Raw genomic sequence first — 15,563 nt, 5'->3', positions numbered from 1 at the left:
AACGGCTACTCTTTTGGAACAGTCTAAAGGCCATTACAGAGTGATTTCCTATCCTAAAGCAGCAATTTATTGAATAAATTTCTAGAGGCGAGGAGAATTAATATACCTACTAAGTGGGAGCACCTGGTTGTCACAGCTCTTAAGAGCAAAAATCTTATACTCTTCAGTGAGATTAATTATTTGAGGATGTATTTTATGACTTAAACACTAGAAAAAGGTTCATGCTATCATTCTACCAGCTTCAAGCTTTCCCGCCACCATCCCCTCTGATAATATTTACAACAGCATTTAGAGTTATCATGATAGCTTTTCATTTGAACCTGACAATGTATAAAAGTCCTCCTCCTCCCCTCTCCATAGCAGATCTTCCATCTGGACGCCATGGCATGCTCCAGATTCTTTTATCACTGTTAATGGTTCTCAGTCTTTTGTTCACCCCAACACACCTCCTATAAATAAGAGAGGCTCACTCAGCTGGGTGGGAGGTCAGGTAGGGGAGGGGCAAAGCAGACAGACTCCATGTGAATGGGGGCAATTTCCAGAAGCCCCTCCATCCTCCAAATACTTTCAATATACTCACACATCTAGACATTTTGAAGTATTAAGAGCCACTGATTTGTTACATTTATTTTTACTATTTTTTTTACAGCTACGTTTGTGAAATATCATCAATGATTTTCCCCCATGTTCCTTCTTTCCTTTCCGTCACATTTTCTAATAAAGGTTTTATAGTTGGCATCATATCTTCCAAGGATAACACACAAGTTACATTTTGCTAGGCACTCATGGAGCTAATCTAATTAGTAGCCTAAAATATGCTAAAGAAAAAAATCTGTGTCTCCATTTCCTTATTCCAAGAAGGCATATTCCACTGACAAAATACGTATGTAACGGTAATGCATCTATTAATTCATCAGTGATAAGATGCTGTGTAGAATCACCCAAAGCTGGCACCATCCCTGAGCTTCATCAGTTGGTAATAAGGAGTGTGGGCCAAGAATGGCCAAGGCATTGGCAGTGAGACCAGGGCAGCCCTGGCTGGTCTGGGCCTCTGGGGAAGCAGGGAGGACGTGGCCAAGGCCAGCTGCAGGCTAAGTGGCCACTATCCAGGACCCCATCAATGTGGTTTTTGGCATCTTAGGATAAGCAGTGTGGATGGCGAAGAGTTACAGAAGCAGCTAATCAAATCACAGAGATTTAAGAATTTCCTACCAATAGAAAGGCAAAAGATAGTTCTTTGGGAGATAAAAGCAAGTCCTTGGTTAACAACATCTGAACAATATTTGCAAGCCCACCACAGAATTGTATGCCTTAGGAGGCTGTTTGTTTAGTGGGGTGCATTGTTAGCAATCACTGGAGTAATACGTGTTTAGTGCCGACATTCACCGATAAAGGGTAAATACTAAAAATGCCTACAATCACACAAATCTGAGATGAAAATTGTTAACATAATGCCATTTAACTTCCTACTATTTTTCCTATGTACAAAGACTATACATAGTTTTTGTAAAAATCGCATATTTTTAAAGTGTATTATTTTAAAGCCTTTTTTAAAACTTAGCCATCTAAATGAATGTTTTTATTTATATGTGCAGGCACATTAGATACAGAAGGATACTCAAGAGATTAATTTGTTATTTGTCAAAGAGAATCAGCTGGGATTGTTTTTCTAATAAATTTCTTTAAGATAAACTGACAATTTTTTGTGAAGTTTTTTTTTTTTAATTCCACTCTTTTAAACCTCATTATCAGGTAACTAACTCTAGACCAAGGGAATCCTTCCATAAATTTCTTCTGCTTCATTTTACCCTCTATGGGACAGAATGGCAATAGGTTACAAACTAGTTGATGAATAGATTTTCATTTCAGTGTAGGGTAGATAGTTCCTACGTAAAAATTCCCTGAGAGCTTTTAGATCTTCGGGATCTATCTTTAAGTAGCTATACCTATAATTTAATATGCTGAAGCAGAAATGTTGGAGTCAGCTAAATACATGGATTATGTTTGCCAGCTCTTCCTCATAAATAATAATGTTGTACTTTCTCTCCCCAAACAACTGTCTGCCACAATGACAACTGATTATAGAACAAAGAGGGTTTCTTGTGATGGATTCTTAATAGGCTTTAAATAATAAAAATTAGACTGTGGTAGGCTCACAGCATAACAATTACATTTCACTTGGTTAGAATATAATCCAAATTCTCACATTAACTGCATGCTGTGTGTTTAAATTTTAGTTCACTGAGGCCCCTGATTAGATCAGATGCATCTTGTAGTATTTCTTTCAATATCCAGCTAACTATGCTATTGGATTTAGCAACAATCCCCTCCAGAGGCCCGATGTGGCATCTGGAGAAACAGCTGCTCAGTTTCATATTGGAGAAATATTCGTGAAGTGAAATGTCTATGTGTAAAACTAAATATGGATTTTATACATCCTGTTTTTATTTAATGAAAGGGTATGTTGCTTTAAGAAACCATTAAGCATTTTAACGTTCAGTTATATTTTCACTTTGCATAACAAGATTCTCTCGGAAGCTGATGCCACCAAGATCCTGACATATCCCACACGCCTGAAGTAAATGTGTTTTCTAGCACCCGCAAAGATGGCATCAGAGCAGCACACTGTGGCGGGCCCACGATACCTACTGGTGGCTCTTGGAAGGTCCCAGCAGGTGCTGCTGACCAGGGACACTGGGCCTCTGAGCCCAGCACCGACCCAGCCTGAAGCCTCACTCACTGCTTCGGGCTCTGCCCCTTAGACATTCAAGAACATGTTTTCATAGACTTTTAAAAGTTAAAACAATGTGTTTCCAAGACAGACTGCAAACAGGAAAACCTGAAACAGGTACTGTGCCCATGTCCTGCATTAGTTTAGTACAGAGAAAAACACCTAAAGCTGCTCTTCACTTTTAGACCCTCTAAACTGACTTCCGCTAGGAAGGCCTTCTGCAAGTGACCTTCACTTTCAGACCCTCTAAACTGACTTCCGCTAGGAAGGCCTTCTGCAAGTGACCTTCACTTTTAGACCCTCTAAACTGACTTCCGCTAGGAAGGCCTTCTGCAAGTGACACAGATGAGTCAGCTTTCCCAAAGCCCTCTCCTAACGTCAGGCGCATGACACCCTTGGACCAGGACATGTTTTGTGAGGATGCTTCTATTAGCCCCATTCACATACAAACACAACTTGAGGAATATACATCAAACTGGCTTTGTCAAAGCCAGCACACAGACAGGATGTCCTTCAACTTGCGACCTTGTCAGCCCATTCTCATACCTGTGGTCACACCCATCCTCTCCACCTTTAACTTGTCCCTCTCTCTGCCTAAGGCCCATGTCTCTCTGCCACCTGTTCTTTGGAGTCCAACCCTTCTCCCTTCCCAAGGGGCAATTCCTTACTGATCTGCTCACTCCCTTCCCGCATCTTCAGCCCCTGGCTTCTGACCTCTCCTCTCACCACCAGCACTGAAACATATACAACTCTTAACCTAGAGTGAAACAGAGCCCCCGCCCACTTCTCCCTGCCCCCAGCTATTGCTAGTGCAGCTCCCTCCCTTTTACAGCCAAAAAGTTTTCTCTGAAGTGTTCTGTACTTTCTTTGTTTCCCTACCTTTCCCCCATTCCGTAAGGCCTCATTATCTGTTCTCACTGAGATCTCTGATTTCTATGCCAGGGGCTCAATCTAATGGATACCATCCAATCCTTCTATGACCTTGACCTTTCCAGAGCACAGGAACTGCTAAATGTTCTTTATCTTGGAATCGTCCCTCCTTTTGTCTTGGTGACTGCCTTCTCTTGGCTTTGTCCTCCTACCTGGCTCCAAGTTCTTATTCTGTCAAGCGTCACATTCACATTGGTGCTAAGGCTGTTCCCATGCCTTCCTTTCATCTTCTCAGGCTACACACCATCCCTAGGCCAGATTACACATTCCTGTTGCTTTAATTAGCACGTGCCAATGACCGTCACACATTCCTCTCCAGGACAGATCTTGCAACAGGGATGCAGACATATGGGCCACCTCCAAGGGCACATCTCACCGTAAGAACCTCAGACTCAATGTGTGCAAATTGGAGCTCATTATCCTCCTTATCCCCAAACACATTCCCTCTGTTGCGCCCCATGTATGAATGAATGGCACCCACCGTGCATGGAGTAGCCTATTGCGTCACCTGGGTCTGTCCCTGCCCCTTCATACCACACCGTGCACCGCCCTGAGCTAGTGAGGAGGATCACATCACTGTCCAGGGTACCAAGGTCTCTGCACACAGCCACCTCGTCCCCCTGGCAGTTGTTACCCTAGGCAGCCGATTTGAAGAAGAGAAGGAAACAAGGATAGGAAAAGCTCTTCATTTCCTCAGCAAGAGAATGTTAAGGGGTCGATTAAAATAAAAAGCCACAGTGGAGCTTTACCGCCAACACAGCATCTCTTCCTGGCTGCTGTTACAACTCTAAGGTCAAGTGTCGTCAAAGAGCCAACAGCGCTTTCCTGTCCCAAGAACTAGGTGATAAGTAAAAACAAAAAATCATGGTTTAGCTGCAAAAAAGAATCCCGGGTACTTTAAAAACTAGGAAAAAATTGAATATAAGAATTTCCCAGACATAGTATTGTCAAGGAAATAGAATAGGTATGGACGCTTTTTATGAACAGCTAGACTTATACTGTCTACTACGTAATACGTTACAACTGGCCATATGCGATTAATTAATGAAAATGAAACAAAATCTTACGATTGCATTCCTTAGGCACAGTAACCACATCGCAAGTGCTCCAGTAGCCTTGTATGGAGCCTTGCGGCTACTACAGTGAACAACACAGAATAAAACATTTCCATTTCTGCAGACAGTCCCAGTCTAGACAAATACAATTACAGAAATGAGAATGGCAAATAAAACAGAGAGAGACAGGATAGCACGAGAGAGGAAAAGGCCAGGGGTGGATTTGTAGTGGAAAGAGCTGAGTCTTTGGCCTTTCTGCTGTAAGAGGTCTGTCAGATAAGCCGGGGGAACAAGTCTCGGGGGACATTCAGGGAAAGGTTTTCCTCTGACTTGCTGGGACGGTGGTGCTCAGAGGAAATTGAGTGAGACTAGCCTTGATGTTAGCAGTGCAATTATTACACTACTTTCCTCCTTGAAGACCCGAGCAGCAGCTGTCAGTGCCGGGGTCCAGACCTCTACAAGAGTTGGCATGAGCTTTGAGTGTACTAATAATGTGCTAACAAGTATGCTGAAAGCAACAGTTGATGCATGATTTGCATCTGTATGCATTGAGCACTTCTCATCATAACCAGATCATTGCAGACTTGCCTTCTGATGCTCCTATTTAAGTGAAGAGTGAGTGGTAGCCAGCATTCAACCGCCCACACCTGTATTTCTCTAGAAAGAGAATCTTGAACGTGGCAGGAATCATCTCTCGCCTGTATCTGGGTGTTCCCAGCATTTACCACAAACAGTGTCTGGCACAGAGTGCGGATTGCATACATGTTTGTTACATGAAAATACGGTGGGCATCATTCACAAGCCTCAAGAAGATTTGAAAATGCCCAGACTATAAAATCAAATATGTTTTCCTAGTATAACAGTTCAGAATCCGGGGCCTCCTTCCAAGCTCTGTCAGAATACCTTCTCCAGCCCCTCACCCCAGGCTCCCGAGCCTCTGGCCAATCTCCTTCCCTCCAAAGAACCACCAGCCCTCAAATCCCATCTGCCTCTGCTCATGCGGTGCCCCCATCTGTGAATCCCTCCTTTCTTCCTCCCACTCCACTCCCCAACAAACAAAACCCTGCCCATCTTTTCAAGACCGTTCATCGCAACCATGTACATCTTCTTGGCACTTCCAAGATACACTATGTGCTAGATTCACATATACAGAGGGTGCCGAGACATGTATGCACATTGTAATAGATATGACCTAGGCATAACTTTTCCAGGCTGAATTGAAGGCGCTGTTACCGGTGAGGCGTACCTAGACGTGCCACATCCATCCACTCACTGTACCTGCAATTCATACACATGTTGGCTTTTACTTCCAATAAGATCGCTTAAATCGTGTATGTATATATTTTGGCACTCTCTATATATTTCGTTGCAACATTTTTTTTAACTCAATCATCATCAAAATAACATATAATCTGGCTATTTTCCTTACTGAAAATAGCTACTTTGATTTACATCAGTGATGTCTTTGGGGATTTTTAGGGTAAGTATAGACTTAATTTTTCATTCAAAAACCAACTTTTTTGCCAACCCTCTATTCACACCTCTTAGACCAGGAAATATTCCAAGATTTTTAGAAAATATGTTTACTTACTCTTCAAATGTACTTGGAAGGAGATCAAAGCATGGAAAAAGTAAAAGCAGATGAATAGGATTTGTGGGATAAAAGCGATATATTCAATTCCTTTAGTTGTCAGTTCCAAGAAAAAAAAGAGAGAAACAATTAAGAAAGGAAGAAATGATGGAAAGAAGGAAAGAAAGCAGACAGGCTCAAAACTGTGAGCCAACAATTTGAATGTTTTTCAAACTATGAATAAATTAGATCTATCAAGTATTCCTTGGTGGCCAATGAAAAAACTTTTCTAAAAGGAGTATTTTTAATACATACACTGAGATTTTATGAAGATAAGAATGACTCGAAGTTATAGTCTAGATATTCAATTGGATAGTAATTGATTCTCTAAAAGTACAGATGATGTTAGGCTGTCTCATCCAAAGGACCAATGACAAGATACCTGATTGCTATAAAGGACAAATTTCTTCCGTTTCAGTGACATGGAGAATGTCACAGGCACTAGGAAATTCTTCACATGGTATGAAGCTGCCTACTGCTTCCCCTAATTTCAAAAAAAAAAAAAAACTTTTAATTATCAATTACTTAAAGACAAAATAGGGAGAATCAAACTGTATATAACAGAAAATTATTTTTATGAAGGTTTAAACAATCGAAAATGTTTATTTTCCTCTCAGAATCCGTGATACAATTTCAAACGACAATGAAGTACTGGTTAGGAGATGGGAGGGGAGAAAAGTAGACACTGGTAAAATACAATTAGTTTCCATTTCAATCACCAAACCTGTGCAGTTATGACCAATACGGGAAGTCTGTCTTTTATAATTCTAAGGACATCATGGGTAACACAAGTGAAGTGAATGAAGTACTTAAACTGGCTGTGCCTCAGTTTTCTCACCTGTAAAATGGATCAGTTGCAGCAAGTACTTTATTGGGTTGTTACAAGGACTGAAAAAAATCAGTCCAGTGAAAAGCACTTGGATATAGTGTAGTGAAGAGTTTGAAGCTCTTTTCTCCTGGGCACAAAGGCCCTGACACCCCCCCACCATACAACACATATTCTGACCACAGGGAATGGAAGCCTAATTGCTCCTGAAAACATTTTAAAACTTCAAACCACTTTAACAGATTTCTAATACACAAAGGCCAAATAGTGAATTTTGAGCTGCCACGTGGAATGCTAAAGAAAATACATAGTATTTCTTACCCTGAACCAGAAAAGTTAGCAAATTTGTGCTTCCAACAGAGGGTAGGGATATTGGTAGTGAGTGATAACCCTATAATCAGGCATTGTTATTCAAAATGAAAATACCCAAAATAAAAATAGTAAAAGAAGATTAAAATACCCACCAAAAAAATTATTATCATTCCATGGGGGAAGATGCTAAATTCCATAAAATAATAGTTAAATCATCATTTAAAGACTCTCGTGAGCCAGGGATCTCCATGAAATACAGAATATCGCCAAGAAGCCAACCGTAGCCAGTATGTGTTACATGGCTTTGGGGTCAATCATGTCAAGATCCTGCGAAAAAGAGTATCAGCACAGACTCAACTGTGAAAAGAACCAAAAGAAATCCTTCTTCTAAACCCAAGGCAGTTACACGCAAAATGACTAACATATCATTATCAATAAAGTCCAGGGACAGTAGGTGAAATGAAACGGGTGGTCAGTATTTCCTCAGAACGGACAGAAAAGCGTATTTTATGGATTGGAATGAGAATATTTTTACATTTAAGTCTGCCTGAAACCAGGATGAAGAACAAGAGATAGAGATTTGCAGCTGGCTTTGACGGGCAGCTGGTGATACAGGTGCCACCTGACCCACTGCAGAAACGCGGCTGCCATTCTGGTGACCCGAGTACAGAGCCACTAGCTCATCACTTCTCAGCCAGCAAACCATTTAATGGCCATCTGAGCAAAGAATGAGTTGCTATATTCAAACTTTCTGCAGACAATTTTGGGTAAGATCAAGAATGTTCTGGCATCTAAGTGTGGAGAGGATCTGAACAAAATCCAGAGACCAGACCTCACAGGAGACCTGTAAGGACAACAAGGCCACTGTTAGGCAAGAAGTAGAGAGTGACTCAGAGGAGTCTGACTACAGACATATAGGATTACCTTACATTTACTTAGCTTTATTTTTATGTGTGTTTGAGTGATAAATCATAAATACATATGATAAATATAGTAGAACTTCCACAGTTGACCACCTCCCTACATTGACCACTTCCTTAAGATGACCTCATTTTCATAGACCGGACATGCACCCCATGTGCGTATCAGTACAGCAGGCCTAGTTCCTTCTGTTGACCACCTCCATGTATTGACCAGTTTGTTACAGTCCTTTGGATGGTCAACTTCCAGAGGTTCTACCGCAAGTCTAAGAGCTCTGTCAATAAGTTAAAGATAAAAATCTTAATGAAGAGTTTTCAGAGAGTCTTTCTGCTGAGCTAGGAGACCTGTGGTTAGGTTCTCAGAGTTTCCCAGCAGCATGGCCCCCAAATGCCAATCTCCGCTCCCGCCTTAGAAGAAGAAACCAAGACTGCCTACTGCTCCCAGACCAGAGGACGCCTCAGGTTTGAGATGTTTGGGTGGGTTAAGTGGGCATTTTGACAACATGGCTTCTCCTCTGGCATGTTTAATTGTGATGTTAATGGACATCCTTGCAGTTTAAGATGACGCTTTTAAAATAAATGCTCTCCTAATGATGACTTGAGCCCTGCCACTCAAATGGGAGAATCAGTAGAACCTGTAGGATCTTATTTGGACTTGACATTCTCTATTGCAATTTTGTTCCTGTTTATTTTTAAATTTTCTTTTTGTTTCACTGGAAAGGAAAGATGATGCTCAGTTTTTTTTTTGTTGTTGTTTTGTTTTGTTTTTTATTGTTGGGGATTCATTGAGGGTACAATAAGCCAGGTTACACTGATTGCAATTGTTAGGTAAAGTCCCTCTTGCAAGATGATGTTCAGTTTTAAACATTAAAAGTGTACAAGTTGCTTTGTTACAATAAAACTAAAAGTGTACACACACAAAAAAAAAAACTTAATGAAAAAAATATCGTGAACTTTTAATGTAGTTGAATCGATGGCACACTCCTTTCTTGGTGGTGCTAACTGGTAGTCTTGCCCTCCGTGGCACCTTAGAGTGATGCAATGGGTTTGATATCAAATGCTATGGTTTGAATATGACTCCTTCAAAATACAGGTGTTGCCAATAGGGTCACACCAAGAAGCAGAGCCTTTGCAAGGTGATCAGGCCATGAGGGGTGCTCCTTCGGGAATGGGATCAAGGTCCTTACAAGAGAGGCTTCAGGAAACATTCGGTCTCCTACCCTTCTGCCTTCCCCATGGGATGCACTGAGGACATTCTCCAGAGTGTGCCATCCTCATCAGACCACCCAGCCTGCTGGCGCCTGGACTTGGGACTTCCCAGCCTCCCAAAGTGTGAGAAAATAAATGCCTGCTCTTTACAACTCACCCTGTCTCAGGCATCAGGTGGTTCACCTGCTCTCATCCCTCAAGCACCTCCTCTCCATAACTCTCGGCAATCCACTCTCCCGACTGCTTGATATACAGTCATTATATTTGGTTCTATATTAAGTTTGATCCCCTCAAACCATAAATAAGGGTTAAGAGGATAGGTCTAAAGTCAGCACTATTACACTACTGAGATTCAAAGTCCAGCTTTCTTGGTTCCTGGATGTGTGGTCCTGGGTAAATTACCAAAACTCTCCTTCCTTTTACCTCAGTTTTCTCACCTGTAGAATGGGAACAATGTCATAGGCCTGTTGTGAAGATTAAATGGGATAGCACACGTAAAGTCCTTTGAGTGGTCCCGGACACAGATTAAATATTCTTTTTAAGTGTTTCAACTATACTTTTTAGTCTTGTCTTATAACTGTTGCACAGATTTTTTTTTTTTTTTTTGCAATTTTTTCGCCAGGGCTGGGTTTGAACCTGCCCACCTCTGGTATATGGGGCCGGCACCTTACTCCTTTGAGCCACAGGCACCTCCCACTGTTGCATGGATTTAAGCCTTTTTCCTATGTATCTTGAAAACAATTTTTACTCATCAGCCACATCCCTCTCTCCTCTTCCCACCCCTCCACTTTCTACCCGGCGATATTGCCTCACTCGTAAATAGCAAGAATTTGTGTTCCTCCAATGCAAGACCCTCTCCTGGTTATCTCACACGGGGTTTTGTTAATAACCCCTCTGAGGGGTATTCTTAACTTGGCTTTTCAGATGACAGGACGGACTGGAAAGGATTTAGTAATTCGCATGTCTGAAAGCCAGGTGCGGGGAGCTGTGATTTGTATCTAGGTTTTTGTGACTCCAAAGTTTTATGTTCTTCCCTCCCTTCCCCACACCATACATATCAGAGAAAGAATTGAAAGACAAGGCTCATAACCAGCGCAGAGCTGCAAGGTCCCTCGTAGGGCGAGCCATCACAGTTCTCAGCAGCTCCTTAGGAGTAAACTCAGGCCTGACCAAGCCTGGACTGTTCCTAAGTATTCTACTTTTTTTTTTTTTTTTTAATTTTTTGCCTTCCTATTGGTAGAAGGTAGAAGTAAGCTTTAGGGAAGAAATAATTATTTCCAGAGACAAAATCATGGGTCACAAATTTATATTAAATATCTAAAAGGGAGTGTGCCCAGAATGCAACCTCAGGAAGTTAGGGTTTGCGTAAAGCAGACTATCCAAATTTTGTTGTCTTTGGTCTACAGCATTCCACATGCTCACATGTACCTGGTAAGTACATCAACCATTGCTTTAGTTGTAGGAGCAGACTGATACTTATTAGTTTTAATTGTAGGTATAGATGATGTTCTTCTCACCAAAAGAAAAATCGTAATTCAGAGCACATCATTTTACTACTTTCATGTGCCTTTGCAAATTACAAGGGCTCATACGTTTCTGCAAAATAAAACCCTATTGAATATATAAAATTTTACTTTATAAATGATTTGCATTTATGGTTTTATGCAGATAAAAAAAGGAAACTGGGAAGACGTGAATAACAACATAATTATACCCCAAGGTGAGGTTCTGATAAGGTGAAACTTGTTTTACTGGGTTTGGGAGCAGAGGTTTCCTTAAAGTAGGAAATACTACAGGTAGAACCAACTCACGTAACCTTAGGGTTCTGTTTCCTTAGGCACGTGGACAGTCCCGTTAGTCCTTCATTCATTCAGGAATAGTACTGAGCCCCTACAATGTGTCAGAGAACCAGGAACTAAGGAAGGACCAAGGGAGGACCAGCCTCAGTGGGAACAAACCAGATGTGCTCACGGCCTGGTGGAGATCATCAACGAGGAAAAAAGAAAAAAGAACATAAAGTTCCTTACAGATACCATCTGTTTCTGAAACCCTTCCCAGGGTATGTTTGGCAATACTGTTCCCTGAACACGTGTACAGATGGGAGATTGAAGGTGTCGAAGGAAGTGACTTAGACAGCTCTGCTCCCCAGGAAAACCAGAGAGTGGATTCAGGGCTTCTGATTTATAGGCAAGAAGTTTTTTTAAAACATTAAATGCACATTCTTCACTCATGATGGCCATTTTTGTAAATACTGTTATGTCGAGTAACTAACTTCCAAAATGACACTGACATTAAATCGGTTACACTGAATATATACTGTTACGGAACACAATCGCTGCTCATTACTCAACCAAGAAACAGATGAGATTCCACAGACCTCCCGTTACTGATACATGAATGCACTTTAAAGCAGAGAAGGTGGGCCAAAAAAGTGTCCATAATCACATGAACGCATTCTGTCCTCAGGGTAACTCAGGGATCGGAGTGGGGGAGGAGGGAAGTAAATTTTTCATTTAAATTTATTCAAGATTCTTTTAAATTAAAAAATCCTCAGTGGAGCAACGGACAGCCTGGAATGAGACTAGAAGATATTCATTACCCAGATGCAGATGAAAGGCTCTGTAAAAACTGCCTTATGTGAAGTGATTTCATGAACGACAGAAGCCACACTATTCTCTAACAAACACTTATTTGCGACCTTTCCTGCATGCCTGGACTTCCCTATTTAAAAAGAAAATACATTTTGGTGCTGCCCACCACTTACCTCACTTATGTAGATATGGAACTTACCTAAATATACTTGTCAGATGGAGGAGGGCTTGACGTATAAGATTTCAAACCTGAAAGTTCAGGTTGTCATACACCCAACGCAGGACCCCACAGAGCCCCAGGGCTGCTGGGAACTTGAGTTTATGAACACAAGTACTAACTAAATGTAATCTAAAAGGCAGGTCTTTTTTGATGATGCCACGGAACCCTTTGGTATACTTTCCAGGACACACCAAGTCCTGGAAAAGAGGATCTGAGTGAACTTTCACCACCTGCCACCAACCATCATCGTGGGCATGCCATAAACCCCTGGCTCCTCAGTGTCTTAACTACACAATTTCTGAATCAGACTAAGTCACCCGTAAAGTCCCTTTGCATTTCTAACATTCAAATGTTTACATGTTCCTCCTAATATTTACCCAACCTTCTTCTTACTTTAAATCCACTTCCCTCTCATGTTGTACTCACTGGGCATATAAAACACTCATTCATCAGCCTCAAAGCATACCACAGGATGACATTTGTACATAACACAAAACCCTATTAGAAAACTTCTTTGGCTTAATGCTTCAGGGTTAGTTTTCTGTGCTAAGAATATGCAATGATTACTGTATTTGCCCAAGGTCCTGAAGCCAGAAAGTAGTGAGGTTGGGATTCCAATCCAGGACTCAGGGTCTAAAGAGCTTCTGCTTATAGGTAGCTACGTCACAGCAATCTCAGGCGATGGAGGTTGAGGAGCTGCAGGGAGCCCCAGCAGAATCACAGGTGAAGAAAGTCCACACGTGACCCCCCACCACCGATAGTCCCCCCTCCTCTCCACCTCCCACTGTAGTGAGCCTCTGTCAGCAGTACATATGACACAAGAGCACGTCACAACACATTCACACAGAACCGCCGTACAAAAATAAAAGGATCCAAACATGAGATAGATGGATCTGAATTTTGCACAGTGTGGGGAGACCTGCTTTTTTATTCCTTTCCAGTTACAATGCGGATTTCCCACGCTGACCATAATGCTATTATACCATAAACGTTTAGATTTTGTAAATATTTACATATTATACCATAAACATTTACATATTGTCAGTTGAAAGAACCTACAATCTCTGCCACATTCATTAAAATGTGAGCGATTACAAAAGAGGCCAAGGTGGAACCACTGTGAAAGCCATAACATTTATTGAAGAGCGGACATATGTTTGCAAATCACACCGCTGAGTGGGCACACGTTACATGGTTCACAGTGCTGTTCCAATTAGGCTTTCCACAGCGCCTTCTCATATAGTCCCTTTAAAAAAAAAGTCACAGAAAGGAATAATAAAGTGTCAGTCACGAATACATTGACAAAACTGAACTGCAGCTCTCTGAAGGAACCTGTGCTTGGCTATTTAGATCTACACGTACATATCTAAAAGTTCTGGTAGGCAGAGCTTTTCCATGAAAAATGGCTTCAGTAACCCAAACTGCATCTCAGAACACTGTCAGGTTTAGGGATCAGGGCAACAACTTAAACAAACAACAGAATTTCTAACATTGGTCTCAGTCAATTCATCACTTCACCCTGGAGATCTTTAACACATTTCATATTTTGGAATAATAAACGAATTTGGACAATTCATCTAATTAAGAGGATGTTACAAAACATATCCACAAAAGACCTTTCCCATCTTCTATAAAATCTAGAAGCTGATTGATTGCCTTTTGGATCAGTGGAAGAAATTTTGGCAAAATTGTCAAAAAAAAAAAAAAAAATTCTGCCCAGCTCTAAATGTAGAATTTAACCTCTTGTCTTCCTGTAAAAATCTATCTTTTAACAGCAATAATCAAAGAAAAGAAAAAATAAAAAAGTAAAAAGAAAAGTTATGCTGTTCATTTTTTGGAACTACCTACCATTTTTTTTTCTCACTGTTTGCCTTTTATGGAAATATCTCAAGTAGTGATAAATGATCATGGACTAGAAAGTGACTTTATCTCACAGGAGATTAATAATGGGAAGCTGGAGAGGATTTTTAATCAAATAATCTGATAGTGTAAAAAATCTGATGTAGAAAAATGTAATTGATGACTCCTGAGAGAGCTAATAAGAGTAAAATCATAAAATTCTAAAAGAACAAGGCTACCTGACTTGCTCTGCTCTGAACAACTTATCTTCTTTAATGAAGCAGCCATGTGTGGACCTCTACAACCTTATTCTAAGCAGAGGGTGTCAGCTGATCTCTTTGAATATACTTGGCCCTTAGGTAAAACAGGGTCAGTCTCTCTTATACATCCCTGAATACAATATTCCATTATTTATCGCTTATTGACTTCAAAATTCAGAAATCTTCTACCTGCCTGAACAAATTTTGATAATTAAATATTCACATGTAAGAACCTGTATAAGTCAAACATTTTGTCCAAGAATTTCGTTTTTGTTAACCTTTCTTTTGGTTTTTCTTCAACCTCCATGCAAGGAACCTATTTACAATACCTAGGCTCTTCACAGAGAAAAACTCAGTGAATGCTCATGTTAATTTTTAGCAGGTGCTTTCCAGTCCCTGGTATGTTTGACTTGTCTTCATATAGACAAGAGTTGGCTGATCCACCATCATCTGCTCCGTATCTTGACTAGATTCATCCAAGAAGAAGCTATGGGGGAAAGACCCATTTGCACTCCTAATCTGTAAGTCACAGTCATAAAATCAGAGGAAATCACACACATGCCACTCTCTTGTCTATATGCCAACTATTGTAAGTCTGAAGCTGCTTTATATATTTAAAAAGGTAACAAAATACATTTATATGTGTCTATGTGATTATTTTTCCAGGCTTAAAAAGTTCTGGGCTTTATGAATTTGCTCATGTTTTTTTAAATCACATTCTTTTCATTCAGACAATAAGTATTTAGGGAACTCCCACTATGAGCAGGCATTGCCGCCTTTTTCCAGCCTTCCTAAAATAAAGAAAGGGGCTTTATTCCGGGGCTTTAAGGCAACAAAAGGGCATGTCAATTTACATTTGCGTTTTCCAGTCCGTTCTAAGTAATCTAAGCAAGGAAGGGAGAGACACAGTCGGCACCTGCTGCACACAGGCTCGGGACACAGGAACTGGGTGGGCTGAAAGTTCTAGAACTCTTCAGCCTCTTGAGAACTACAGAAGCTATTTATTGCTCCCATTTTATAAACAAGGGAAAAGAAGCTTT

Source organism: Nycticebus coucang, chromosome 5, assembly GCF_027406575.1.
Source record: "Nycticebus coucang isolate mNycCou1 chromosome 5, mNycCou1.pri, whole genome shotgun sequence".
In the NCBI taxonomy this organism is placed as follows: Eukaryota; Metazoa; Chordata; class Mammalia; order Primates; family Lorisidae; genus Nycticebus; species Nycticebus coucang.
The sequence above is the reverse complement of the archived record's forward strand: the minus strand, read 5'-3'. Positions refer to the sequence as shown.